This window comes from Balaenoptera musculus, chromosome 6, assembly GCF_009873245.2.
Source record: "Balaenoptera musculus isolate JJ_BM4_2016_0621 chromosome 6, mBalMus1.pri.v3, whole genome shotgun sequence".
Taxonomy (NCBI): domain Eukaryota; kingdom Metazoa; phylum Chordata; class Mammalia; order Artiodactyla; family Balaenopteridae; genus Balaenoptera; species Balaenoptera musculus.
In genome coordinates, this window is record NC_045790.1 from 81,641,984 (window position 1) to 81,669,599 (window position 27,616).

Sequence of the window (27,616 nt, forward strand, 5' to 3'; positions counted from 1 at the left end):
TTTGTGTTGTTTTAAGCCACTCAGTTTGTGGTAATTTGTCACAGCAGCCAAAGGGAACTAATAAAGGGACTGTTTTCTTTACTTAATCGTATTGCTTCACGCTTCCAGGCCCTGTGCTGGCTCCCCCAATTCTCCCCACAACTCCGGGGTGGGACTTGCTTCTCTCCTCTGAGCAGTAAGGAAACTGAGGCTCAGATAGGTGAAATGGCTTCCTGAAACTCATTCAGATGTTAACTGAGGGAGGTCGCTTATATGCTCAATGTGGATGAGGGGTGGGTTTAGCAAAGAGACAGTGTGGGGCAGTGGGCAGAGCTGCACTGGGAGTGGGGAGACCTGTGTCTTAGCTAAGGCTCCATCCTAACTTGTAGGACTTCAGGCAAGTCACCACCCCTCTCTGGGTCTCAGTTTCCCCATTTTTAAAGTGAGAGAATTGTACAAGAGCACTTTCAGTCCTGATGCTCAGTGACTCCAGGTAAGACAATATATATATACTGAGTAAATATATTTTATATATATATATATATATATATATATATATATATATATATATATGCTCAAGTGGTTTATTAAGACTCCAGAAACAACCAAAAGGAGAGAGGTACTGCCCTTCCCTACTCCTTGACTCTGCTTCCCAGCCTTCATGCCACATCCTATTGCCTGGGGGCCAAAGAGCTGGAAGGGGGCCCAATGGTGGTGGTAGCAATATTGCTGAGGGGAGAAGAGAGTGGAGTAATTAGCCAGGGTGTGAAATTAGAGCATGAGAGAGAGCAGGGGAAGGGAAGACCTCTGGGGGGAGCGCAGTGTCTCCCTACCTTTAAGTCCCCGAGATGCCACCTGGGATCATTCTAGTTCTGCAGTTTTGATGGTGAGGTTTGTTTTCACGGGCAGGCATATGTACACAGGAAATGACCTGATTTCCTTCTACTACCGCTCCCAGGGTCTGGTGGACTCCTCTCAGCACCAGGTAGACAAAGGGCCTGGACTTAAAGTCAGGAGGCCCAAATCTACCAACCTGCCTGGTCATTGTCTCCATGGTCTGCAGGGAGGACCCGGGAGCTATGGAGGTGAGAAAGAGTTGTCCTCATGGGAACCTATTTTTCCTGAGCTCTTTCCCTCATTCTGGAGAACCACACCTTCTAGTGTTTTTTCCTCATCAAGTGGCAAAGAAGTCAGCATACAGCTAATCTAGCATCCGTCCACCCTTGGACCTGGGCCTGGTGCTCCAGTCCCTTGCTACTCTCAGTGTGGTCTGTGGCCAGCAGCATCTGCATCCCCTGGGAGTTTGTTATAAATGCAGGGTCTCCTGATCCATGTGCACACAAGTGTGAGAAGCTCTACTGCAGAGGCTATAGCTCTGCCCTCCTCCCTTGGTCCTCCCCACAGGTAATGAGGACCACCCAGAGCCCAGGCCCTTTCTGGACCTCACTCCAGCACTCTCCATCCTGGGATTTCCTGCCCAAAGGGACCAAGCCTGCATCCAGGACTTGTACTTGTCTCTTCTGCAAGGCTGTTGCACCCGTAGCCCCAAGGGATGGTCAAAGGGTGACTGTGGGAGTAAGAGAGGGGTTATGGGGGTGTGGAGTGGATCTTGGGCGTGAGGGCTTGAACAAGAACCTTACGTGTGCACAAGATCCTTACAGCGCAGGATGAAGTCAGGCAGGAGGGTGGAAAGAGGGGAGCAGGTGCTGTGGGCTGCAAGACTCCCTCTTTTACTTGTCCTGGGTTCTTAAGTCGTCAAGGGTGGGCCTGTGTGACTTTATAATTGTTCTAGCAATGGATTGGGTACATATCTGTCTATGGCTGTCTGTAAGTTGACTCTTAAGGTGGGGGTAGTTAAAAGGTTTCTTAGAGGAAGGGGCATTGGAGCTGGGCTTTGACAGATGAGTAGGAGTTCAATTGGTTGAGATTGAAGAAGATAGAACTATGTAAGCAAAGATGTGGAGGTAGGGAAGTATGAGGCGTTTGTAGGAAAAGATGAACTTTATGCTGGATTATTCTTACTGTGGGACCAAATCATGTAGGTGAGGAGTCTGGTGACAGGGAGCCCTTGAGGATTATGAGCAGGGAAACTACAAGGTGAAGGCAGCATTTTTGGAGGAGTTTTGGATGGAAGCATGGAGAGTAAGTTGGAGGGGGGGATACCAGCAGTGTGGAGACCAGGTTTTGACAGGAATTGAAGCAGTAACAGTGGGAACTGGGAGTAGAAGTGAACTCTGGGGACATCAGGTAGATGTCTGCCTGGGCTTGGTGACCAGTTGGATGGAGGCAGAGTGTGAGTGAGAAAAGACATGTCCTGAGTCTTTAAGCTGCCATGACCAAGGTGCTCTCACAGAGGTGGGAGATGTTGAGGCTGAGATGCCCGGAGCAGGGAGCACCCAGGTGGACAGTTCCAGAGAAGCCTGGCTGGAGAGAGACTTGGAAGCATCAGCAGACAGACGGTCAAAGGCGGGAATGAGAACACGAGCGGAGAGAGGACAAGACTGTCCTTCAGTCTGCACTGAAGGGGAGGCCAGCAAGAGGTGCTCGGAAAGGAGTGTCTGGGAGGTCATCGACAAAGCCCAACTATCCTTGAATTAGGGTGCCAAAGAGGCCTCTGGTGTGACATGACGAGCCTCACCTCCATAGAAAGGATACTGAATTGGTCACAGGGACACCTGTGGTCTCCTGAGGAGGGGTTTGGGAGAGGATGACTTGGGACCAAATCATGTAGGTGAGGAGTCTGGTGACACTTAGCCAAGTGGACAGCATAGCGTAAATCACAGTTTAGGGTGTGAAGATTTGCAGACCCCACACCTACTTTCTGATGATTTATTCACATCCAGGAAATATGCTGAGAGAATCAGGGGAGTTGCTGGGTCATCAGCAGATCCTCAAAGCTTCTTGGACCATTGCAGGTTGCTCTGTCTCTAGTGGAACATTAATGCAAGGGGAGAGGTCTCATTTGTAATTAATCAAGCAGTAGTGAGAGCAATTGCAGGGAGCTGGCATTGATTCCTAACACGTCAAACAAAATGGCGCCCAGCAGCCAGTGATAGCAGCCTTGGAGAGGCTGGCCAAGTTGGATTAGCAGACCAGATGTCTGTCCTAATGCCTGAGAGATGGACGAGGCACTTATTAAATGGTCCACAGGCAGGGATGTTTCGAGAACTTAATCAACCCTTCATTTCCCTCCTCCAGGGAATAGGGAAGCCTCAGTGCCTCCCATGGTGAAAAATTACCAATCCCGGCAAGATCTCTCCCTGCCATTTTCACTGTACAATGTACATGAATTATAGCAAGAGCCCAGGGAAGACAGTGTAAGGATATTTGGCAGTGGAAACTGCATAGGTCTGGGGTGGGAGACCTGGCTGCGAGTCCCGCCTCTCCCACCTCCTCACTGTGAGGCTGTGGGTCCATCATTCCCCTCTCTGGGCCTCAGTGCTCCCTCCAAGGCCTCCTCACTTTGATGAGCTTAAAACAGTTCTCTGAGGAGGCTTACAGGAGGCAGCAGGCAAAGTGGCTTGCATAGCCAAGTGCTTTTTCTGGGGTGAAGACTTGCTTTGTGGGGGAGAGAGGCAGGGTGCCCTTGGATTTTCTCTTTGTGACTTTAATTCAACCTTGGCCTACAGGGTAGAAAGCCCCTTCTGTCCTCTGTCACCTCCCCTTCCTCTTTTCTCAATTAAGAGACTTAAATTTCAGAGCCGGAGAGCACCAAAGAAGCCTTCGAGGGCCCCTCTGTTGGAGTCCTGGAGGCATCCCTCTCTAGTCTCTGGTAAGATCTCCCCCAGGGTGGCTTTTGAGGTGGGATTCCCCCCTCCCTTGCCCCCACTTCTTACCCAAGGATGACACTCTTGATTAAACCCCTTTTTCCCCTTGAAGGAGAAACAAAAGGTAGGGGGAGAGGGTCCCATGTTAGACTTTGCATCAAGGCCCATTACTGCCAGCTACATGGTGACTTTGACCTCAGTCACCCCAGGCCCATCCTTGTACAGTTTGGGAAACTGAGGCCCAGACAAGGGAAGGGCTTTGCCCAAGATCCCAGGGTGAGTTTGCTGTGGAGCCAGGGCTGGTCCTCTCCAGTGCACTCTTCCCCCCTTGCCATAGCCCTGCCTACATAAGCCAGGGGTGGGACCACCACTGGGTCTGGTCAGCAGGGGCCACAGTCACAGTGGAGCCCACCATGCTTACCTTGAATGTCCCTCTCCCTGTCCTGAGGTCTGAGATCCCTTCTTGGTCACATGGATGTTCCCTTTGCAGGCTTCTGTGTACACCGGGATAGTACCCTTTGTTCCTTTCCTCCCAGGAGCGTTTTAATTAGAGCACTCCCACCCACCCAAGGGGGCTGTGTGGTGGGACCCACCAGGTTCTAGGTGGGTCTACTTTACTTCAAGGAAGCTTAGTAAGCCTTCCCATAATAATCCTTATTAAGAACCAAATATAAACATTAAAGAAAGCAAGATAAAGTCCTGGGGAAAAAAACCAACAAACAAATCCCACAAACTTCTAGATAAAATTTGTGCTCCATCACTCTAATCCTTCTATTATCCACCAGTGCTGAACCTAATCCCACTATCATCACCACACTTCAGCAGAACGCTTCTTTCAAGCTGGCCAGAACATTTATTTCAGGGTCAAACATCTTTACCTTTGATATTCCTGCTAGCAGGGGGCCTTGTTCTTATTCTCCACTGATGGGATGCCAGGTGCAGCTTCCACCATCAAGCCTCTCTGACTCCAAAAGAATAACAGACAGAACAGTTGGAGAAGGGAGTGAGATAGCATCCCCTTGGGCTCCAGCCGCCCCTCCTTCTGCATTTAAAGGATCAAAGGGAGGGATGAGTTATTGCCTCAGCAGGTTGGGGTGGCCCTGCTCCCTGTCCTTCCCGGTAGGAGCCGATTTCTTAACTGATTTATTTACCCCCTTGGCCCTTTCTTCATCTTTCTGATTAATAGTTTACTTGGGGGTTCTGGGAAATTTACATTCAATTGCTACCATAGCAACCAGCTCTCTTGCACAGGATCCCATAGCAAATGCATTTTGGGCCTTCTGGAGGAGCTGGGTTTATAAGGATCTCAGCATATACTGGGGCAGAATGGGCACGATGATATTCCACTGATATGAGTAAGAATTATGAGCAAGGATATGAAATGGTCTTGCCACACTGTAAAGGATGGTTTTAATGCCTTTCCTCTCCCCTTTTCTTGTCTCTATTTCACTGGACAACCCTCCCCCTCAAAGTTCTCTCTTAGGTTCCCAGAAAGTTAGTGCCCCGTGGGACAAAGGCAGGACCAATACGTGGAGGACATGGGGAGGCTCATTTTCTTTTAGCAAAAGGAAGAATTTGTAGCAGGCTGAATCATCTGAAGGTCCAATTGGCAGCCTTGGGAGGTAGTGGTCTCCCCATCATTGGAGGTGTGTGGACAAGGGCCTGTTAAAGGGCTCTAGGGAGGACTGCACAGGGTGAGGGGTGGCATGTGTGGAATCTCTGGGTCCCTTCAGCGCTAGGATGGGGGAGTTGAACTGAGCACATTCCCCCAAGCTAAGCAGAATGTCAGATTTGAGCATTTTAGCTCCCTGGGCACCTGGGATGTCCTTTGTGTTCTCATAAACTCAATGCCCAGCACCCTGCCTGGCCCATAGGTGAATGAATGAATTCCTTAGGGTTTTATTAAGTGTGTGGGCAGAATCTACTAACTGTTTATATGTCCTTTTATTATGATAATACAAATCTACATTTTAAAGCATGACCAAATAACAACTTGAACTGGAAGCAAAAGAAAAACGACGTTGCTTTTAAAACTCCATCCCATGTGCTAGAGTCATTCCCTGAATTACAGTTGAGGCATGGAAGTGTTTGTCCTCTACAACCATATGGAAATAGGGAGGCCATGTGGTGTAGGGGAAAGCTCTGCCCGAAGGGACAGGAAAGCCCACCTTGGACAAGTCCCTTACCCTCCTTGTGCCTCTATTTTCTCCTCTGTGAACTGGGAGTAATGGAAACCATCAGGAATGACCAGCTGGTTTTCATTTATGGCTGACTCTGACTGATGGGTAGAGGCTGCCCACAGTGCTGTGTACAGGAGGATTCAGTTGTTTCTGGGCTCAGCCAAAGAGTGTGTGGTAATAGATTAGCAATGTCTGCCCTGGACACCAGATGGCAGGAGGTTGGCCCATGTGTCATATATTTTCCATCCCTGGACTAGGTGATCCCAGAGGGCCCTGATGGCTCCAGATGCCAAGACTTAATGCTGCTAGGTCACTTCCGTTATTCCTCTACCTTTAAGCCAAACTTCTTGGCCCTTCTCTACTCTTTTTTTTAAATAAATTTATTTATTTATTTATTTTTGGCTGCCTTGGGTCTTCCTTGCTGCACGTGGGCTTTCTCCAGTTGCGGCGAGTGGGGGCTACTCGTTGTTGCAGTGCGTGGGCTTCTCACTGTGGTGGCTTCTCTTGTTGCGGAGTACGGGCTCTAGGCGTGCAGGCTTCAGTAGTTGTGGCTTGCGGGCTCAGTAGTTGTGGTTCGCGGGCTCTAGAGCGCAGGCTCAGTAGTTGTGACACACGGGCTTAGTTGCTCTGCGGCATGTGGGATCTTCCAGGACCAGGGCTTGAACCCGTGTCCCCTGCATTGGCAGGTGGATTCTTAACCAGTGCGCCACCAGGGAAATCTAACCCTTCTCTACTCTTAAGTCTGTAAAATTATGAAAAAACCGTGAGGCTGCTGCTTCAAAACTTGGTTACATTTTTTGTTCTAAATAGAATCGTCTGTGTGAAAGACCTCAGACCTGGTTTGTATATTATGCAGATTAGTGGAGAAATGCAGGGTTTAGATTCCAGGGAACACTCGGCTTGCAGCAGTTTGCAGGAGCGCCACCTGCAGAGGGGGGACGGTTGAAGTCTTTGGGAAGGAGGACAGTGGATGGGCTACTGCAAAGAGCAGATGGAGTCAGGTCTGTAGGGATTTATTCTGGGTGCACAGCTGCGTTCTAAGACTGAGATTCCTCCTTGGCAGCAAGAGGCCATACCCGCAAGGGATTGAGACTTGGCTGCCTTCTTGGGTAAAATACCCTCCACTATTTTTCCCCAATATCCTCTCTGGCCTCAACTGCCTCCACCCTCCCCCCACCCACCCTGGGCTCTAGTTACACTGGCATCTGCACCATTCCTACGCGTACACGTCTTTTCTTAATCCCATACCTTTTCCAGCACTGTTCCAGCCACGTGGCATGCTCTCCTCCACCCAGCAGACTCCTATTCATGCTTCAAGATCCAGCCTCAAAGTTATCTCTAAGATGACTTCTCAACCCTCTGGACCATGTAGAGTCCTGCATCCCCTTTCCCTTCTCTGTGTTTAGACTGGCAATGTTGTCTGGCTTCTTGGTAAATCCCTACTTTGCTTGGTTCTGGGTAAGCCTGGACACAATGGAGTGAAACATCTTAGAATGCAGTCATTTTGTGATAGAAAATAAAGATGACTTAATTCTCTGATGAGAGCAGGAAATTCAGTTTCTGTACGAGCCCTCCCTGGAAGCTCATCCCTCAGCCAAGGGCTGTTTGAGGGTGTAGAATGGACTCCTTTGGCCATGCACAGGCCTCTCCTGAGGGCTGGGTTGGGCTGGGGGATGGCAGGGTGTGCCCTGTGGCTGGGCTTGACCTCACTGAAAGGCCTCATATTTCATCTTTTGATGTTATTTCCAAGGGAGGTTACATGAGTTATAGGTCCCATCACAGAGGTACCCTGACCTGATAAAAGCAGAAAATGCTCAGCCAACAAAATAACGTTTGCGTCTCATTACCAAATCATATCACTTGCGGTTTACTATAAATTAATATGCTTTTAAAATAAATGCGTGATTATCTTGTGATTAGCAATTATAGTGCATTGCTTTTTTCTTTGATATTAAAAGTGATCACTTAATAAATGTAAAGATTTAAAATATGTCACCATTCGTGTAATTGTTTCTTCATATCTTCATTTACTAGTATACAAAGCACCTCAAAAATTGGAAGTGGCCCAGGCCTCTCTTAGCCTCTGAGAAGCCCCACTTGCCTCAGGATGAGAAAACAATAGCTGTGTGACCTTGGGCAAGTTGCATAAACTGTCTTCCCAGCCTCCGTTTCCTCATCTGCCCCACTTGCAAAATGATGAAAATAACTCTGCCTTGCAGAGTTTCGATGATGTAACCCTGCATGGAATATGTAAAGTACCCAGCAAAGTTTCAGATGCACAAAGTTCCCAGTAGACAATAGGTGCCCAGTTATTTGTAGCGGTGATTATCGTGTTTTTACTGAAGTACCAGCTTATTTCTAGCTGTTTTGATGCAGAATATTCCTGTATCTGTTATCTGTTACTGTGTAACAAATCACTTTAAAATTTAGTGGCTTATTATAAAGCAGAAACTAACACACCATTGTAAAGCAATTACACTCCAATAAAGATGTTAAAAAAAATGTAGTGGCTTAAAATAACAACCATTTATTAACCTCAAGATTCTGTAGGTTGGCCGTTTAGGTTGGGCTCAGCCAGCAGGTTTTCTGGACTCAGCTGGCATTCCTCCTGCTTCTGTGGTCAGCTGTGGCTGGCTTTGCTGATTTTGGCTGAGCTCTTCACATGGTTGGGGGCCTCTGCTGGGACAACTGAGTTGACATTAACTCGTCTCTAGCAGCCTCTCCTGGACTTGTTCACATGGCAGGGACAAAAATCCCAAGAGAGCGAGTGGCAGGGTGCAAGGTGTCTTGAGGCTAAGGCTTGGAATTAGCACAATGTCACCTCTGCCACAGTTTATTGGTCAAAACTAGACAGTCTCATGGGGTGGGGAAACAGACTCCATGTCCTGATGGGAAGAGTTACAAAGTCACATCCACGAAGCAGCATAGATACAGGAAGGGAAATAATGGGGGTCACTTTTGCAAACAATCTACCATAATTCCCTCTTTTTAAACAAAAACCAGAGCTTGAGTTTATCCCCATGTGCCCCTGTGAGCAAGTGGTGATGAATTCTGTTCTTTTCCACTGTCTGATTCAAGCCTATTTTTAGATCTAGCCTAATAAAATGAATTTCACACCTGGGTTACTCACCCACTTTGTTCTTATCAATGCCGGGACAAACACATAGGCAGCCTGGATTTGTAGTTCCATTACCTCCAAGCACAGTAATTGTTAATTACTTGCTTTATTTGGTTCTGTTGCATTTGCCAATAGTCAATTACCTATGTTAGGTTTTCTTGTGATCAGTGGGCCATATCCAATATTGCAGCTCAGCTCTGTTTTTGTCTCAGAGATGTCTTTTCCAAGAGAGTTACAGAAAACCCTTGTTTACTAGTTTATTGAATATTAGCCTTTATCTGCTTATTTCAAAGGCTCCTTATTTACTGCTGCAAGCACCAAAGTGCTCAGGCTGAGTTCTTAGAATCAAACAAAAGACTAAAGATAAGCCTCCCCTTTGCCTGATCTGGCTAAATCCCCGTACCCGGAATAGAGGAAAGAGCGAATCGTGGGATCCTGGGGCATTCATTTAGCTCAGGCCTGAATCTCTGAAACTGCCTTATCCCTTCTAATCCACCCTCCGCATCTCAGGCATGAGACCTAATGCAGAGATCTGATTGCATAGCTTGTGCTAGAGTGCATTGACGGACCCCATACCTCAATGCTTCCTATGCTCATGCCCTTCCTCATATGACTTTGCAGGTGCATGCCTTTGAATCCAGACTAGGCCACATGGTGTCCTTTGGTCAACAGAATGAGGTGGAAGTGATAATGTGCCAGTGCTGAGCCCAGGCCTCAAGATGCCTTGCATGTCTCCTTTTGCACTTTTATGCCTCTGCCATTGCTATGAGAAAGACATGTCAACGCAGGCCTGATGGCCCCAGGAGGAAGATAAGAGACTCACGAAGAACCGAACCAGTTCATCAAAGCCCAGCCAGGACCAGCCAGCCCCCAGCTGACCCCAGATGGGTAAGTCATGAACACTGTTGTTTTAAGCCACTGCGATTTGGGGTGGTTTATTATGTGGCAAAAGCCAATTTATCATTCTTGTGATTAAACCCCAACACTGGCCCCTTGTAACATAAAGTCCAGGTGAAACCTTGCAACATCTGGGCCCAGCTACTTCTCCTGCCTCCAGATCTCCCTTTTTACTTTATACTTTAGCAATGACCCCCAAATGGCTTGCAGTTCTTCAAATTCATCATGTTGGTTTACATTTCTGTGCCTTTGCACCTGGTTTGCCCTCTCCCTGGAATGCCATTCTCCTCTCCTTTGTCTGCCAGGAAAACTCCTATTCAGCTGAAAAAACCCAGCTCAGGAATTGTCTTTTCTAACAGATCTCACTGTACTCTCCTCTGTGGTAAATCACCTTCACTTCTGCGAGAGGTTTGGACTCATAAATATTTCTATTGTTACCATGTGACATTGCCATCTATTAGACTGATTCACTTGAGGACGAGGGCAGCCTTAATTCATCAGTGTATCTCAGTGCCCAAAGCAGTGTCTGTTTGATGGCTAAAGGAGGTGTTAGGATCCCTCCTAGCTGGGGGAATTGCCAACAATGGGAAGATGGTTATTTCTTGCTTCCTTTTTCCCCCCCAAACTCACATGCTGGAATTTGCCTATGTTGTGTCTCTTTGCACCGAGGTTCTGACTCCCCTGTAGGGGGCGCTCAAGTGCTTAATGAACAAATGAATCCTTGGTCCTGTGGGTCCCCCCACTGAGCTATGAGCTCCTCCAAGGCTGAATCTGGGTTTGCCCACCTCTGTGCCCATTGTGTTGGCACTGAGCCTATACACAGGCAGTTTCAGAAAATCCATTCAAAATATTTATATTTCTGGAATATCCATCAAGTACCAGGCACTGTTCTGGGTGCTGCTGATAGGTGGTGACCAAGATAGACACAGGTTCCCGCCCTCCATACATTCCAACTGGGAGACAGGAAAAAGAAGAGTAAACAACTTAGTTAAATAAAACGTCATTTCTGTCTGTTCCCATGGCGAGAGGAATTTTCTTGCATTTGGAGGTTATCTGTGAGTAGTGTCCAACTTAAAAATGAGCCATTTGTGAAGAGTGCTTGGGACGCCGAGGGGCATCTCAAAGAGAGAGCAGTTAGTTGTTCTCCAGAAAAATGAGCTCTTAGATACAGCTAGAGGTCAGCGACGCCTGATGCTACTACAACAGCCAGGGATGGTGTTGAGGGGAAAACAAGGTCAGTTTGAATCTGAGCCCTATTCCGAATGGCTCTAGGGCACATTCCAAATCGCAAACTCTGATTTGCAATCGTGCTGTTTTTCACTTGGATAACTTTATATATTGTGCTCCAGGGTGAGCAGTAACGGCGATGTATTTACTTAATGATGTGAGGGAGGCCGACCAGTAAATAAAATAATTACAAAGTGTGACAAGCACTTTATAAAGGAGCCTGAGATGAAGTTATGGGGGAGACAAGGGTCAGATTATGTGGGGCCTTGAGACTGTGGTGAGGGCTTTGGATGTTAATGCAAGTGCATCAGAGACCAGGGGAGAGAGGATCTGATTCATGTTTAAAGAAATCACTTCCACTGCCATGTGGAGTAAATTTTTATTTGATTGAATCAAATATTTCTGGAGAGCATCCCAACAAATTGGCTTCTAGTTCTTGAAGCTATCACCTCCCCTTGCTGAATTTCACTGTCTCCTCATAGAACTTGGGAGCCTAATTTTCCAAGGAGACAAACATTCAATTTTGGGTTTAGATTTGCATTAGAAAGAGACCTTAATTGCTCTGATCTCTAACACCTTTGAGAAGCTGATTTGAGCTTTTCAGAGGCAAAGAGTGTTAATTGGCTGAGGGGCCCAGCTGAGCGGAAACCCTCCACCGCCAAGTGGGTAGGGGGATGAGGCTGGGAGAGGAGGAGGGGGGTTAGAGAGAGGAGGGGACCCCTCAGGGAATGAGGGGAACCAACACACAGCAGTTTTCTCCTTGTCCTTCAAGATCCAACTCACTCCCACATACTCCAGGAAGCTCCCCCCGCCCCGCTCCCCCCACCCCAGGACTCCCCCCACCCCAGGACTCCCCCCACCCCAGGACTCCCCCCACTTACCCTCAACTGCTTCCTGGGTAGCCAGTGCCTCCCTGGGATCCTGGTTTCTAACCACAGCACTTCCCCTTGTATTGGATGGTCTGTAACAGAGCGACCCTTCCACTTGAAGGACAAAGACCCATCTCATGCAGCTCTGCCTCCTTGCACAGCCCATAGTGGGTGCTCAGGAAATGTGAAATGAATGAACACTAGAACAAACAATAATAATTATGTTAATAATAATGTAAGAATAGAAGCCATCACTTATGTAGGGCTTCCTGTTTAAATGCTGTTTAGTCTCAGAGTTAGAAAACATTTAATCCTGTTCTCCAGTTTTTGCCAGAGCACATGTCCTGCATGAATCACTATTGATACTTACAGATTTGTGGGATCGTTTAATATTTACCACCTCATGAAGACAAGATGCCTGTCTGTTTTATTTATCACTTGATCCACAGTGCATAGCCCAGTGCTTGCCATATAAAGGCTCAATAAATATTGTTGAATGAGTGAGTGCTTGCATACCTCAAGTGACGGGGAGTTCACTGTCTTTTGATAGTCTTGCCCATCTTTGACACCTTTTCCTGTTAGTTGTTCCTTTTACTGAGCTACATCTATTTTCCTGGAGCATCCATCTATCTAGTCCTGAATCATGGACTCTCCCAAAGACAGCTTCCCCCTCCTCCCCGAGGCTGAAATGCTATGACCTATAAATGTCTCTCCTTAACTCCCTCTGTTCTTCCACAGCCAGTTCCTTCCTCAAAATGACCCAGCATCCAGTCACTGCCTTGTCGTGGTTATCCACTCTGGACACAGTCCAGATTGTCCTGCTCCCTCTCAGAGTAAAGACTTGATATATGTAAAGATGGGACCCTCACTTCCCAAATTCTGAGAATTACATTTCTATTAATGCAACCCTTTCAATGTGTTTACCTCTACCCTATTTAAATCAAGAGATAAGGCATCCAATATGGAAGGTGGGTTGACAAAATGAGGTCTTTTCTATTCTTTTCTATAGGAAGAGAAACTGTTGATGGTAGGCACATAGGTGTTCACTGAAAAACTTTTTCAACTTTTTGGTATGTTTGACATTTTTCATAATAAGATGTTGGAAAGAGAAAAAAGTTCAATAGGGTAATTAAAATGGAATACTAAAAATATTTTGATTAACTCCAAAGAACACAAAAGGAGAAACAGAGAAAAAGAAAACAGGACAAATAGAAAGCAAATAATAAAGTGGCTATCCTAAAGGCAGCCATATCAAAAATAATATTACATGTAGAACTAAATATTTCAATTAAAGGCACACGTTTTCAGACTGGTTAAAAGAACAAGAGCTAGTTAACTGCTGTTTACAGGTGTCAGCTTTCTGTGGACACTGCTGTCTACAAGTGAAAGAAAGGTTGAAAGTAAAAGGATGGAAAGAGATGTACTATGCAAAAGCACTAATTATAAGAAAGCTGGAGTAGCTGTATTAATTTCAGATAATATAAACATCAAGGCAAGAGGTATTATCAGAGATAAAGAAGTAAACTTTATAATGAAAAGTGGGTCAGTTCATCAGGAAGACAAAACAATTATAATTTTGAATATGTGCAAAAACAGAGTATCAGAATACACAAAGCAAAAATTGATGGAGAAAAATATAAAACTACAACCATAGTTTTTACTCTCCTGGTAATTGATAGAATTATTAGAACAACAATAGTGAAGATATGAAAGATCTCAACAACATTACGAAGCACTTTGACATCCAACAATTGTAGAATACTTATTTTTTTCAAGTGCCCATGGAACATTCATCAGGATAGACCGTATACTGGGCCAGAAAATAAAACAAGCATTGATAAATTTTAAAAAATCAAGGACTTACAGAGTATGTTCTCAGACTACAAACAGTGATGAATATAAAGGTACAGATTAAGAAGCTCAGTGAGCTCCAAGAACAAGAAACATGAAGAAAATGATATCAAAGCATATCATGATATAATTGCTCAAAAGCATTGATAAAGAGAAAATTTAAAAAACAACAAGAGAAAAAAAGACATGTACAGAGGAAAAAAGATGAGGACTATAGGAGATTTCTTATCAGAAACAGTATAAGCAACACCTTTGACATACTGTATGATTAAAAAAAAAGCCTTTCAACCTAGAATTTTATATTCAGCAAAAATATCATTTAAAACCAATGGCAAAATAAAGACTTTTTCAGACATATAAAAGCTGAGGCATTAGCTCACCCACACTAAAAGAAATGCTAAAAGAAGTTGATTAGACAGAAGGAAAATGACACCAGATGGAATTTTGAATTCACAGAAAGTAATGAAAAGCATTCAAAATGGTAACTATATGGTAAGTGTATGCAATATATTTGTATTATTTAAAATTCTCTTAATGATATTTTACTGTTAATATTAAAATAACTGCAGTGTAACGTGGGATTTATAATATATGTAAATGTAAAATGCATAACAACAATAGCACAAATGTTGCCTGTAAGAAAAACATTTTAACTATAAATACACAAATAGGTTAAAAATGGATTGATGGGAAAAATACTATGCTAACACTAGTCAAAAGAAAGCTGGAGAGGCTATATTAATATCGAAGTATATTTCAGAGCAAAAAATATTACCAGAGATAGAGAAGGTCATTTTATGATTACAAGAGGGAGTCGATCAACATAACATAATCCTAAATGTTATGTGCCTAATCATAAAGCTTGAAAATTCATAAAGCAAAACTAATACAACTGAAAGGAGAAATAGAAAAGTCAACAGTTGTTGGGGATTTAAATAACCAAAAATTGATAGAATGAGTAGACAGAAAATCAGTGAGACTATAGACAACTTGAACAACACTGTTAAGTAACTTAATCCAAATGACATTTAGTGAATACTCCTAACAACAGCAAAATTTACATTCTTACCAAGAGCATATGGCACATTTACTGAGATAGAGTCTATTCAGGACAAGTCTCAACAAATTTAAAACAAATCACTTCATATAAATTATTTTCTCAAGTCACACTAGAATTAAATTATAAATCAATAACAGAAAGATCTCAAATGTTTGGGAACTAAGTAACACACTTAACTCCTAAGTAACCCATGGATCAAAGAAAAAATGAAAACTGAAATTAGAAGATATTTAGAACAGAATGAAATAAAAATACAATACCAAAATTTGTGGAATGTTGCTAACGCAGCACTTATGGGGAGATTTCTAGCACTAAATGGCTATATTAGAAAAAGAAAAGTTTGAAATCATTGACCTTGATTCCCACCTTAAGGATAGAAAGAGGAGAGCAAATGAAACCCAAAACAACTGAAGAAAGGAATGATAAAGATCAAAGTGAAAATAAATGAAATAATATAGAAAAACAGTAGAAAGAATCAATGAAAACAAAAGCTTGTTCTTTGGGAAGATCAGTAAGAGTGATAAACCTCTAGTTAGACTGACCAGGGAAAATAGAGCAAAGATACATATTTCTAACATCAGGAATAGTAGTGGTATCACTATAGATTCTCCAGATAATAAGGGAACATTACGAACAACTTTATACCAATACATCCGACTACTCAGATGAACTGGACAAATTCCCTGTAGGACACAAATTACCAAAGCTTACTCAAGGAGAAATAGTTAACTTGAAAAAACTCTTTATCTATAAAAGAAATTGAATTTACAGGTTATAAAAACTTTCTCACGCTGATAAATTCCACAAAACATTAAAGAAAGACATAATACCAATTTAACACAAATTCTTTCAAAAAGTTTAAAGGAGTGGGGGAAAGGGGGAGGAAATATTTCCCAATTCGTTCTATGAGGCCAGCTTCATTCACCCTGATACCAAAAGCAGACAAGGGCATTATAAAAAAAGAGAACTATAGTCTAATAATCCCTTACAAACACAAATTGAATCAAACAATAGACTAAAAGGATATTTGTGTCAGGACCAAGCAGGGTTTTCCCCAGAAATGCAAGGTTGGTTTAACATTAAAAAATCAATCAATGTGATTCACGATATTAACAGACTAAAAAAGAAAAAAAAAAATCGTGATCTCATAAATACAGAAAATGCATTTGACAAAATCCAACATCCATTCCTGATAAAAACCATCAGCAAACTAGTGATGAAAAGGACTTGCTCACCATGATTAAGGACATCTATAAAATCTCAATAGCTAACATCATACTTAATCATTAAAGACTGAATACCTTTCCACTAAGATCAGGAATGAGACAGGGCTATCCTTTCTTGCCACTTCTATTAAACATTGTACTGGAGGTCTTAGCCAGTGCAATCAGGCAAGGAAAAGAAATGAGACATTCAGATTGGTAATGTAAAACTGTCTTTGTTCACACACAACATAATCATCTATGTAGGAAGTCTACTGGAATCTACAAAAAGCTACTAGTAGTAATAAATAAGTTTTGCAAAGCTGCAGGATACTAGATCAATTTACAAAATTTCAATGTATTCTACACACTAGCAACAAACAATTGGAAATAGAAATTTTAAAACTTACCACTTATCAGTAGTATCAAAAGATATAAAATACTTAGGGATAAATCTGAGGAAAGTTATAAAAGAACTGTACCCTGAAACTATAAAATATTGCTGAGAGAAATTAAAGAAAACCTAAAAAAAAGAAGTTGGAAGAATCAATATTGTTCAGATGTCAGTTCTCCCCAAATTGTGATCTATAAATGCAGCACAATGTCAATCAAATTCCTAACAGGGCTTTTTGGCAGAAATTCATATGTTGATTCTAATATTCATACTAAAATGCACAGAGTCCATAATAGCTAAAATATTTTTTGAAAAAGAAGGACAAAACTGGAAGGCTCACACTAGCTGAATGCAAGACTTATAAACATATAGTAATAAAAATCATGATATTGGCATAAAAGCAAATAGATAAATGAGACAGAATAAAGAGAATAAGGAGTCTGAATAAAGTGACCAGAAATATAACCACAAGTATAGTGACAACTGATTTTTGACAAAGGTGCAAAGGAAATGCTGTGGAGAAAAGGACACTTTTTAGCAAAGGCTAGAACAACTAGGTATCCAAATTTAAAAAAAAAAAGGCCCCAAAACCAAAAATATGGATTTATATCTTATACTATATACAAAAATTAATTCAGTGGATCATAGACCTAAATGTAAAACCTAAAACTGTAGTTCTTTTTTTCACATGGAGGCATAAGACAAAATCTTCATAACCTTGGATTAGGCAAAAATTTCTTAAATATGTCACCAAAAGCACAATCCACAGAAGCAAATTTGATAAACTGGACTTGATCAAGTTAAAAACTTCTCTTCAAAAGATATTGTTATGAGAATAAAATGTAAGCAACAGACTGGAAAAACATATTTGCAATTCATATATCTGAAAAAGGACCTATATCCAGAATATAGAATGAACTCTCAAAACTCAATAATATGAAAATAAGGAATCCAGTTTAAAAATGGACAAGAGAGTTGAACAGATGCTTCATCAAAGAAGATTCAGGGATGGCAAATAAGAACATAAAGATGCTCATCATTAGTAATTATCAAGGAAATGCAAATTAAAAACCACAATGAGATACCACTCATTGGTATTGGATGTAATACCCGCTGGTTTGAATATAAAATGTTACTACTATTTTGGAAAATAATTTGGCATTTCTTAAAAAGCTACCATATGATCCAGCCGTCCTTCTCCTAGGTATTTACCCAAGACAAATGAAAGCTTATGCCCATTCAAAGACTTCTACACAACTGTTCACAGCAGTATTATTTATGCATCAACAAGTAAATGGGTAAACAAAATATGGCACCTCCACACAATGGAGCACTATTCTGCAATAAAAAGGAATGAATTATTTCTACAAACAACATGTGCCTGTCTCAAAATGAATTTTAAAATAATAATGCTGAGCGAAAGAAGCCAGACAAAAGGGTATATATATTATATCTCATTTATAAAATTCTAGAAAATGCAAACTAATCTATAATGAGAGATAGCAGATCAGTGAGGATGGGGTTGGGAGGAAGGGATTTTGAAGATTATGAGGAAACCTTTGGGAATGATGAATATGCTCACTCTCCTGATTGTGGTGGTTTCACGTCTGTGTGTGCTGCGTGTGTGTGTGTGTGTATCTTAAACTATATCAAATTTATACTTTAAATATGTCCAGTTTATTGTATGTTAGTTATATGTAATAAAGCTGTTTAAGTACATTTGAGCCTTAGTAAGATACACACACACACAAAATTCCTGAGCCCTGTCCTAGGTCTACTGATTATGTGGGGAGGAGGCCTAGGGTCGCAGTTTTGCAATTCTGATGCACACCCCAGTTTGAGAGCTGAGGCCCCATCATGTTGAAATTCCTTCCTGTGGCCTGCGAGGCTCCCCTCCTCCTCTTCCTACTTCCCTTGAAAGCCTCGCCTCTCCTACTCCCCATCTCATTCTCTGACCTCCAGCCAGGCCAGCTGTCTGAGGTTCCCTGATGGGTACATGCTCTTATGACCTTGAGCCATTGCAGACACTGTTCCCTACTTGGAATACCCTTGTGCTCTTCTTCAGTTGACTAATTCCTGCTCGTGCTTCAAAACCCTACTCAGGAGGCACCTCCCCTGGGAAGCCTTCCTAGCCACCCACTCTCTGTCTGAGGCTCCCTCACATATGCTTTTTTCCTGGGGACCTCTCTGAACTTCCTTTTCTTAATCTGTAAAATGAGCTTAAAAATAATACTTACCTTGGAGAATTGTTTTGAACTCAATGAGCTAACAGAAAAACTATTTAGTATACCTCTTGGTGTATATTAGAATTCAAGAAATGGTGGGCACTGTCATTGTGGCTGTTACTGTTTTTTCTTGTCACTGTTGTCAGAGCCCTCGGACCATGTGATGTGTACCATTCGACACACTGGTGGCTGCTGTTTGATCTTCCTCCCCTGGATGGTGACTTCCCTGAGTGTGTCACAGACATTCAGTTAGTTCAGACCACAAGCATTTTTTGAGCACCCTCTCGTGTCAGACCCTATCTCAGGTGCTGGGGACAAAGATTAGGAGGAAGGGAATGGACTACAGAGGTGAAGGCAGCGGAGAGGTACCAGAGGAGAGTGTGAGGGGCACAGACTTCTGAACCATCTGCTCTATCACATGTAGCTGTGTGACCATGGACAAGTTATTTAACCGCTCTGTTCCTGTTTCTTCAGCTGTAAAATGGGAGTAAAAGATAAGTTATCTTACTAGGTTGACATATTTTATTTTACTTTAACAACACATACATAGTTTTCGTCAAATGAGTTGATATCTGTAAAACACTCAATAAAAGGCACTGGAATTGGCAATTAGCAGGGCATCAGAGATGTGGAGAGAGCTAATTTAGAGGAGGCAGAAGCCCAAGTGCAGGGACGGAGGAATGAGTGACCTGAAAGGGTGAGAAAGGGAAGTGGAGGCAACTCCTTAGAGCTGTTTGGATGGGAATGTGAGGAGAAGAGGGAGTGGTGGTTCAGTGGGGAGGGTGTGAAAGGGTTCTGAGAGACCAAGTGTTATTAAATTGAAGAGAAGCTTCCAGTAGGATGCGAGTGACTGCAGGTACAGGAGAGAGCAAGGAGGACAGACGGACAGAGCAGTGGGCGGGGTGGGTACTGCGTGCATGTACAGTGGGAGGTGAGAAGTGGTCGTCAGTGCTTGCTGCCCTCTCCTCCGTTCTCCGTGGAGCAAACTCAGCTGTGCAGGGGCAGATGGGTGGTGTATGGAGGGTGTTGGGGAGGGCTGGAGAGGTGTGAAATAGCTCTTGAGGGTGTGGGGGAGGGTTACAAAAGACTGACAGGCAGTGCTAAGCAGAGACCAGAATTTGGAAGGCTGCCAGTCTGTGGGGAGTGGGGGAAGGGAGACTGATTCACTTGCAGCTGCAGCCACTAAGGCGGAGGACGGAGAAGGTGGAGGGTAGCATTGCTTTAGGATTGGGCTGGATCACTGGTAAGAGGGCCAGCTTGTCTCTGTTTGCCTGGGACTGTCCTGGTTTTAAAACTGAAAGTCCCATGTTCCAGAAACTCCCTCAGGGTGGTTGGTCACCCAACTGGGCAGAGTGGTGACAGCACGGGGATCCAAGGGCTATGAGGATGCTGGTTTCTGGAATCAGTGCCTGGATGGAGGCCTCTGCAAGGGACGGGAGCATGGCCTGCACACTCAGGATATGGCAGTGCGGGGTTGGGAGGGAGGGTAAGGACCTAAAGGTGTTACTCACCTGTCTTCCCAGTGCCTGAATAGCGCCTGGCTCTCTACAGAGACTCTAAATACTTTTCCAGAGACTGCAAAAGCAGACATTCACATGCTACTTTTAATTTTTCCCAAGCCACACAGCTTCTGCATTAACTTAATATTCTTCAAAATCAGCTCCTTAGTAAATATGTCTTAAAAGGAAACAATCTCTACCCTACATGGAGAAAAACAAAGGAACCTCTCTCACCACCACCAAACAAGTGTTGGATTCTTTTTTTCTCCTAAATATTTATTTATTTTGGTTGCGTCAGGTCTTAGTTGCAGGCACATGGGATCTTCATTGAGGCATGGGGGATCTTTTTGTTGCAGCGCGTAGGCTCTTCGTTGGGGCACTCGGGCTTCTCTCTAGTTGTGGCATGCGGCTTCCAGGGCACGTGGGCTCAGTAGTTTGCGGCACGCAGGCTCTCTAGTTGAGGTGTGCAAGCTCAGTAGCTGTGGCGTATGGGCTTAGTTGTCCCGTGGCATGTGGGAATCTTAGTTCCCCATCCAGGGATTGAACCCCCGTCCCCTGCTTTGGAAAGCAGATTCTTTACCACTGGACCACCAGGGAAGTCCTCAAGTGTTGGATTCTAACTGGATCTGCTGCCTGACAAAGGATTTGAGTCTGAGAATGCTCCTTCTCTGATAACCTGGGAGGAGCACCGGCATCAGGGAGGCATTTAAGATGCACTGTGCCAGACAGATCTGCTCAGGGGGATGGAGACTCCACAGGGACTCAGCACTCCCAGGGTACTGAAGTCTGTGTCCCTTTACTACCTAAAATCATCTTGCCTTCCTCGTTTTGGAGAATGCTATGGTGAAGTATTGAGAATGTAGGTCCTCTTGGTATTCTCAACAACAGCTGTGCACTTAAATACTGAGATGTCACTTTGGTGGCATTTCCCTGAGAAGCCATGTGTAGGCTCAGAGAATGTTACAGCTGAAAAGGTCCCAGAGGACTCAGCTGATCTGAACCCCCTATCCCACCCCTGCCTGCATTTTTTTTCAGGGTAGAAAGTGAAGCCCCAAGAAGACAAGGACTTAACCAAGGTCACCCAATTGGAGCTGGGACTCACTGTTCCCCTGCCCTCCCAACTCGGCCATCACACCAAGTTGGCTGCTTTTCCCAATCCTTCCCCACTTTGCCTTCAGAGACAATTTTGTTTCTTCATTTCTGACTTCTTGTCAGCTGTGATTAATGAGGAAGTCTGCCGCCTACATGATTTTCAGCTCTACCCAGTTTATGACAAACAGGTTAGACCATTTAAGTCAGAATAATGCTATTTAGCAAAGCTGGATTTAGAGCTGGCAGAAATTAAGAAAATTAATTTAAAGGTTAAAATAAAGGGGGTGACAATCATAGATTAACACCTGAAAAATCTCACTGCCTGTACACATGCCTAATTGAGAAGTATGTGGAAGATTCCATCCGTGAAATTCAATTATCATGCAAGCTAGAGGAAGCAGCTTCCCTGGGGAAGAAACTAGGCAGTCCAAATCAAAACGACTCCACCTGTCTGTTTTCCTGTCAAAAGAGTGAGAAAACCTGCCTTGGTGACGGTGAAATATGGACGGTATGCATTAATAGTAATGAAAATTTCCAGGGGTCCCTTTCCGGAATGGGATTACCTCCCCAGCTCCTCCATCAGAGGTCAGCCCGGAAAAACCTCCGAGGCTCCACAAAGCCTGTGGATACGATACCAAGGACAGACGGACTCCTGACATCCTTTCCCCACAGCTTCCAGGCAAGACTGGATGGGGCTTGCAGACAAAAGGCACTCTCAAGACCCCACACCCCTTCCACTGATTAGGGGCTTCGTAACCCAAGCAATCAGCAGAGAAAACTCTAGACAACTGTAATGATTACAAATGAGCCGATGGTAATTGACCCGCCTTTTAACTGCAGGGAGAGGCGGTGGGGTGGCAGATTCGTCAGTGCTTGCTTTGTCTCTCTGATGTCTGAGCTTCACCCTGGAGCACACTGCAACCGCTGATCTGCGGAAGAGCCGGACAGAATTCCTTTTAGATTAACTGTTTTGGGTGGTCGGGCTACTGTGCTGGGAGGTTAACAGTGTGCAAAGTGCTTTTACATTCATCAACTCAGAAAATTCAACTCAGGAAACCCTGAGATAATGTCTCCCATTATATAGATGAAGAGACCAAGGTTAAGAGATTGGCCTCAGCTGCTTGAAAGATCGTGGTTGGGGCTTCCCTGGTGGCGCAGTGGTTGAGAATCTGCCTGCCAATGCAGGGGACACGGGTTCGAGCCCTGGTCTGGGAAGATCCCACATGCCGCGGAGCAACTGGGCCCGTGAGCCACAACTACTGAGCCTGCGCGTCTGGAGCCTGTGCTCCGCAACAAGAGAGGCCGCGATAGTGAGAGGCCTGTGCACCGCGATGAAGAGTGGCCCCCGCTTGCCACAACTAGAGAAAGCCCTCGCACAGAAACGAAGACCCAACACAGCCATAAATAAATAAAGATAAATAAATAAATTTATAAAAAAAAAAAAAAGAAAGATCGTGGTTGGATTCCAGTCTCACGTATGTTTGGTGTTGCACTGGTTAATACAGAGGAAGGTGTAGTCTCAGTTTTTCAGGAGCTCCTGTTCTGGAGGGAAGGACTAGACACAAGACTGGGGAGATCATCGTTGAAGGTCAAATGTGATATGATCATCAGAGCTGGTGCTCAGGGAGAGATCAAAGATGGAAGAGACTGCATGATGAAGAAAACACACTCAAGGACGGGGGTCAAGTCTGTCTTGATTACTGCCGCAGCTCCATAAATGTGCTCGGCACAAAGCAGGTTTCGAAAATATTTGTTGAATAAATGAATGATAGATGGTGATGCCTCTTGAGACAGGCCTTGAAGGATGTAAAGAATTTGGGGGATTTGGAGGTGAGCAAGTGTGTTGGGAAATTATTGACCAGGAGAATGAAACGTGTAAATCGTAGGATATCAAAATTGCAGTAATATTGGGTTTGCTGAATCCATGCTGAGTACAGACAGGCTCTGGCTAATAACAATGTGGTTTTGCCAACCTATTGAAATCCAACAAATCTTTGCAGCATTATCTTATGGAGGGTGACAGACAGGTCTTTGGTTCACGTGCATTCCTCTTCTCTCAAAGTCATTGGGAGCATCGCTTCAAGGATCACCTGTACCTCTTCCAGTGACTTAGAGCTTCCAAGTTAGTTTTTCTCACCAGGAATGATTTTGAATTCTAGTGGCCAGTCCCAGATTAGAGCAGGAATAAGGGGAGAGGAGAAAACTCAGTGGGAAGGGAAAAGTTCTGTGTTTAATTGGAGACTTGTGTAATTTTCAGTGCAGTGAGAATCCATGAAGACGGCTCTTTATGCTGACTGTCTTTTGAGTCCTCAGGAACACTTATGAAGGGAGTGTCTAGTGTCAGGGCAGATTCTCTGGTGCTACCCAGGAGGAGCTCGCTGAGCTGGAGGGGATGGAGAACGTGATCTCCAACCTGAAACGTGATCTTCACATTTGTCTGAGACAAGAGGGCCCAAGGGGCTCCGGGTCAACATGAGAATCAACAACTTCCTAGAAGTGTGAGGCAGTGAAGAAAATCTGCCTGTCCCTGACTATAGGATTCTCATTTCAACCTCTAACCGATAAATAACAGTGGGTTTGTCAAGCCCTGATCAGGAGGGGCTTGTGGGAGAAGTCTGATGGTTCTTCTCCATTGCAATTCCCTTCCATTCCAGTCTCTGACTTTCTCTGACCCCCACGGAATGCACCATCTCCTTTGCCCTCGGGCATCTGGTTAGGTTCAGTCTAGGGAGGCAGCACAGGAAATGGGAGGGTGGAAGACAGGAGAGGTCAGGTATTTCTTGCCCACTCCCGTCCTGCTCTGGCATCATGTCTGTGGCAGGGTCTGAGTCCCTCCATGACTGTCGTGAGCAGGCGGCTGCTCCTCTGTGGCTTCAGCTCTCATGAGACTCTGAGACACCATTTCTTCCCTCTGCCCCTCCAGGCCTCGGTGTGGAATGACTCCCTTTGTGACAAGTCTCTGGGTGCTTCACCATCCTGCTCACATCCCTGCACATGGTCCCTTTGCCAAAGTCTCTTCAGTGAATGGATTTATATTTCTTGCCAAGATCCTGACTGAGAGGAGATTTCAGGCTGGAGATAGGGGTTCCTGCCTTGTTCACCTCTGGACTCCTCTGGTTTGATTGCAGAGCTTGGCTTTAGCACTCTCAGTAAATAGATACAGAAGTCTTTATCCTCCAGGAACCTACATGGTTTGAGAGAATCCCTGTCCCCTGCCTTCTCCCTCATCTCAGCATGTGAGGATGGCCCTCCTGCTGGGCTTCTTCATCACAGGGAGGCTGGGCACATCTGGATAGGAAATGCTCACCCCTCTAGGGCCTGGTGGCTTAAGGTCTTGTCTGCTGGTCCAAGTGTGCAGTGCCTCTGTGTTTCACCCCCCAGGGCCCAGCCTTGGGGGTCCCTAGAAATGACAAGTATATCACGTGGCTCACGTGGGGGAGGTGAGGAAAACCACATGGTCAGTGAGGAGAAAGGCCTCGTCCTACCTTCAAGCTTATCATGTCCAAGTGGAACCTGGTTTCCAGGAGAAGAAATAGCTGACTTTTAGGATTGGATAGACCTGAGATTGAATCCTGGATCCTCTTCTTACACACTGGGTGGCCATGGGCAAATCACTTCATTGCTGAGTCCCTTTCCTCATATGTAAAAGGAGAGTGATAATAGCCTCCATGCTCCAAGGTGACCGCGAGGATTGCATGTGGTATAGATGGGAAGGGCTGGGATATAGGCTGGTCCTGTGACCCACACGTGCTCATCCTCAGGTCCTCCCCACTCGAGTACAGTGCTCCTGGAGAAAGCAATTTCCCCATTTCTACCTTTCTATCTCTCCTACAAAATGACCTTCATAATACTGTCCCAAACGCAGCCTTTTACGTTAATATCGACTCAAACCTCCAACCCCCAATTCTGAGGAGGATCCAATGCTCCCCAAGATTTCTCTAAATTCTGAAGGGAATTCGTTTCCCATGGTCACCTTTGGCTCTGAGTTAGTCCCATTTCTGGATCATCCTTTTATCTCTCCCATGTTGTTTCTTTCCTATACTGTTAATGAGATATTCAGCCCTTTCCATAATTTTTGCAAAACCAGACTTCCCCAAAAGAGAAAAAAGCTTGCACTTTGCCAATGCAGGCTCTGGGCTTCCTCTCCCCAGTCCATCTCCTTTCCTTTCCCCTTCCTCCTGATTGTCCTGGGAGCTCCAAATTCTCACTGTTGTGCTGAGCTCTGCAATCTGGTGCCCCTGCTCCCCAGTTCTGCTGCAGGCCACCTGTCCTGCCCAAATCTCTTGAGTGTACCCAGGAGAACAGAAGGGTCTTTCATCTTATGCTCCTCTCCCCTTTGAACAGTGCCCATGTACACAGGACTATTACCCATCCATGACATAACCAGGGCAGGGCACTGCGAGATCTGAAAGCTCTGCCGCCGGTAAGACCCCCTATCATCTTTTTCTTCCACCTGCATGCTTTCTCAGGGGGTCTTTCCAGAGGTGGAAGGGGAGCTGCCCTTTCCAAGCTCCCAGTCCTGGATTGGAGCCCTAGCGCTGGAGATGTTGGGATGTTCTAGGCATGAAACACTCCTCTGAAAGCCCGCCTGGAGAATCGTTAGCATAGGCAAGGCAGGGCTGAAGGTAGACTTCTGTAAAAACGTATGGTAGGGGGTGGCAAGGGTGGGACAGCCCTGGGAGCCAGTCCACAGCCATCGCCCATCACACATACCACAGTGTAGCTGGGACTGCGTGGAGTCAGGTGTCCTTCGAGCGCGTGACTGGGTGACCCTGTCTGCCTCACTCTCCTCACTGTCAGGTGACGGTGTGGGGCTGGGCAAACTGGAGCCCCAGCCCAGTGCCCTGAGCCTGGCGAGCTGGCCGGAACACAGACATCCTGGCACAGGGGCCCGTGCACACCCGCTCTCACGCAGAGCCTGCATTTTCTCTTGATCACACTTTCTCTCACCTTGTCCTTGTGTCACTGGATAGGATCCCATCTGTCACACTGAGCCATCTGCTTCCTCTCCTGCCATCTCTGCTGCCCAACTCTAAGTAAATTAAAAAAAAACAAAGAGGTAGGAAGCCGCTGACAGCCACATTTATCCTCATTTCTGTGCCTGGCAATGGGAACTGAAGGGCCAGCTTTGTGGGTCTGAATTAAAGATTAGTTCCGGCTGGTGAGGAGGGAACAGCTCCATGGCTGTGACATCCTGACCCGGGATGACACCACAGGTGGCAATGAATGTGGGCTGGGGCTGAGGAGGAAGGTATTGAGGCCAGCATGAAGGGCAGTGGCAGGACACCAGCTTCAGAGTTGGGCAAAACTGGGGTCCAGTCTGGTTTGCTGCTCAGGACTGGGGGCTTGGAGAGGCAGCTCCCATTCCAGCTCTGCCTTATAAATGACTGACCTCACAGAGTGCTCGGGAGACTAAGTGAGGATCATATGGATTGATAGCAGGTGTGTGTTGGTGCTCCATAGAGAGCAAGTATTTCTGGTGACTCGGGGTAGGCAAGGAAGAGGATGGGGTAGACGGGGAGCCCCTTGGCTAGGGAAGGGCATTAGGGAGGAGTTGGTGACCCGGGGCTCCTCTGTGGTCCTCAGTCTCCACGTCTCTAAAATGGGACTAGGACGGTGGGACCAAACCCTATGGAAAGTTTAGAAGAAACAAGAGAAATGGGACAAACCTGGAGGACATGTAGGTCAGAGGAGCAGGAGACCTGGCTTAGGTGCCACTGTTGTGGCTTCTGATGGGATGGCTCTGTGGCAGGTTGTGTTACTGTGTCCCTTGTTTTCTGCCCTCCTTGTGAGATCATAATTGCCCCACCTCACTGACATCCGATTTGGCCACGTGACTTACTTTGGCCACTGAAAGTAAAGGGAAGTGCCATATGCTAGTTCTGAGTAGCAGCTTTCAGAGCTGTCAGATATTTCTATTACCGCTCTTTCCCTTCTTCCACAGGACCAGAATAAGTTGTTCTCATCTAGTCTGGGTCTTGAAATGAAGATGGAGTGGAAAAGAGCTAGAGCTGACCCACAGTAGATACGGATGTGAGCCAGAAATAAATGTTTGTTGTGTGTTATTGACATTTCAGGGCTGTTGGCAAAAGCTGACTGATTCTGGCCCTTTCAAATCCAAGCTGGTCCCAACCCACATCTTGGAAAAGGGATGCAGCCTGCTCCTACCTGGGTTCCTGCAATCTCTGGTTTTTGCCAAATGAGGTGCCATCTATCACTCTCTCTGGGTCTCAGTAATTTGCCTGCGAAATGATGG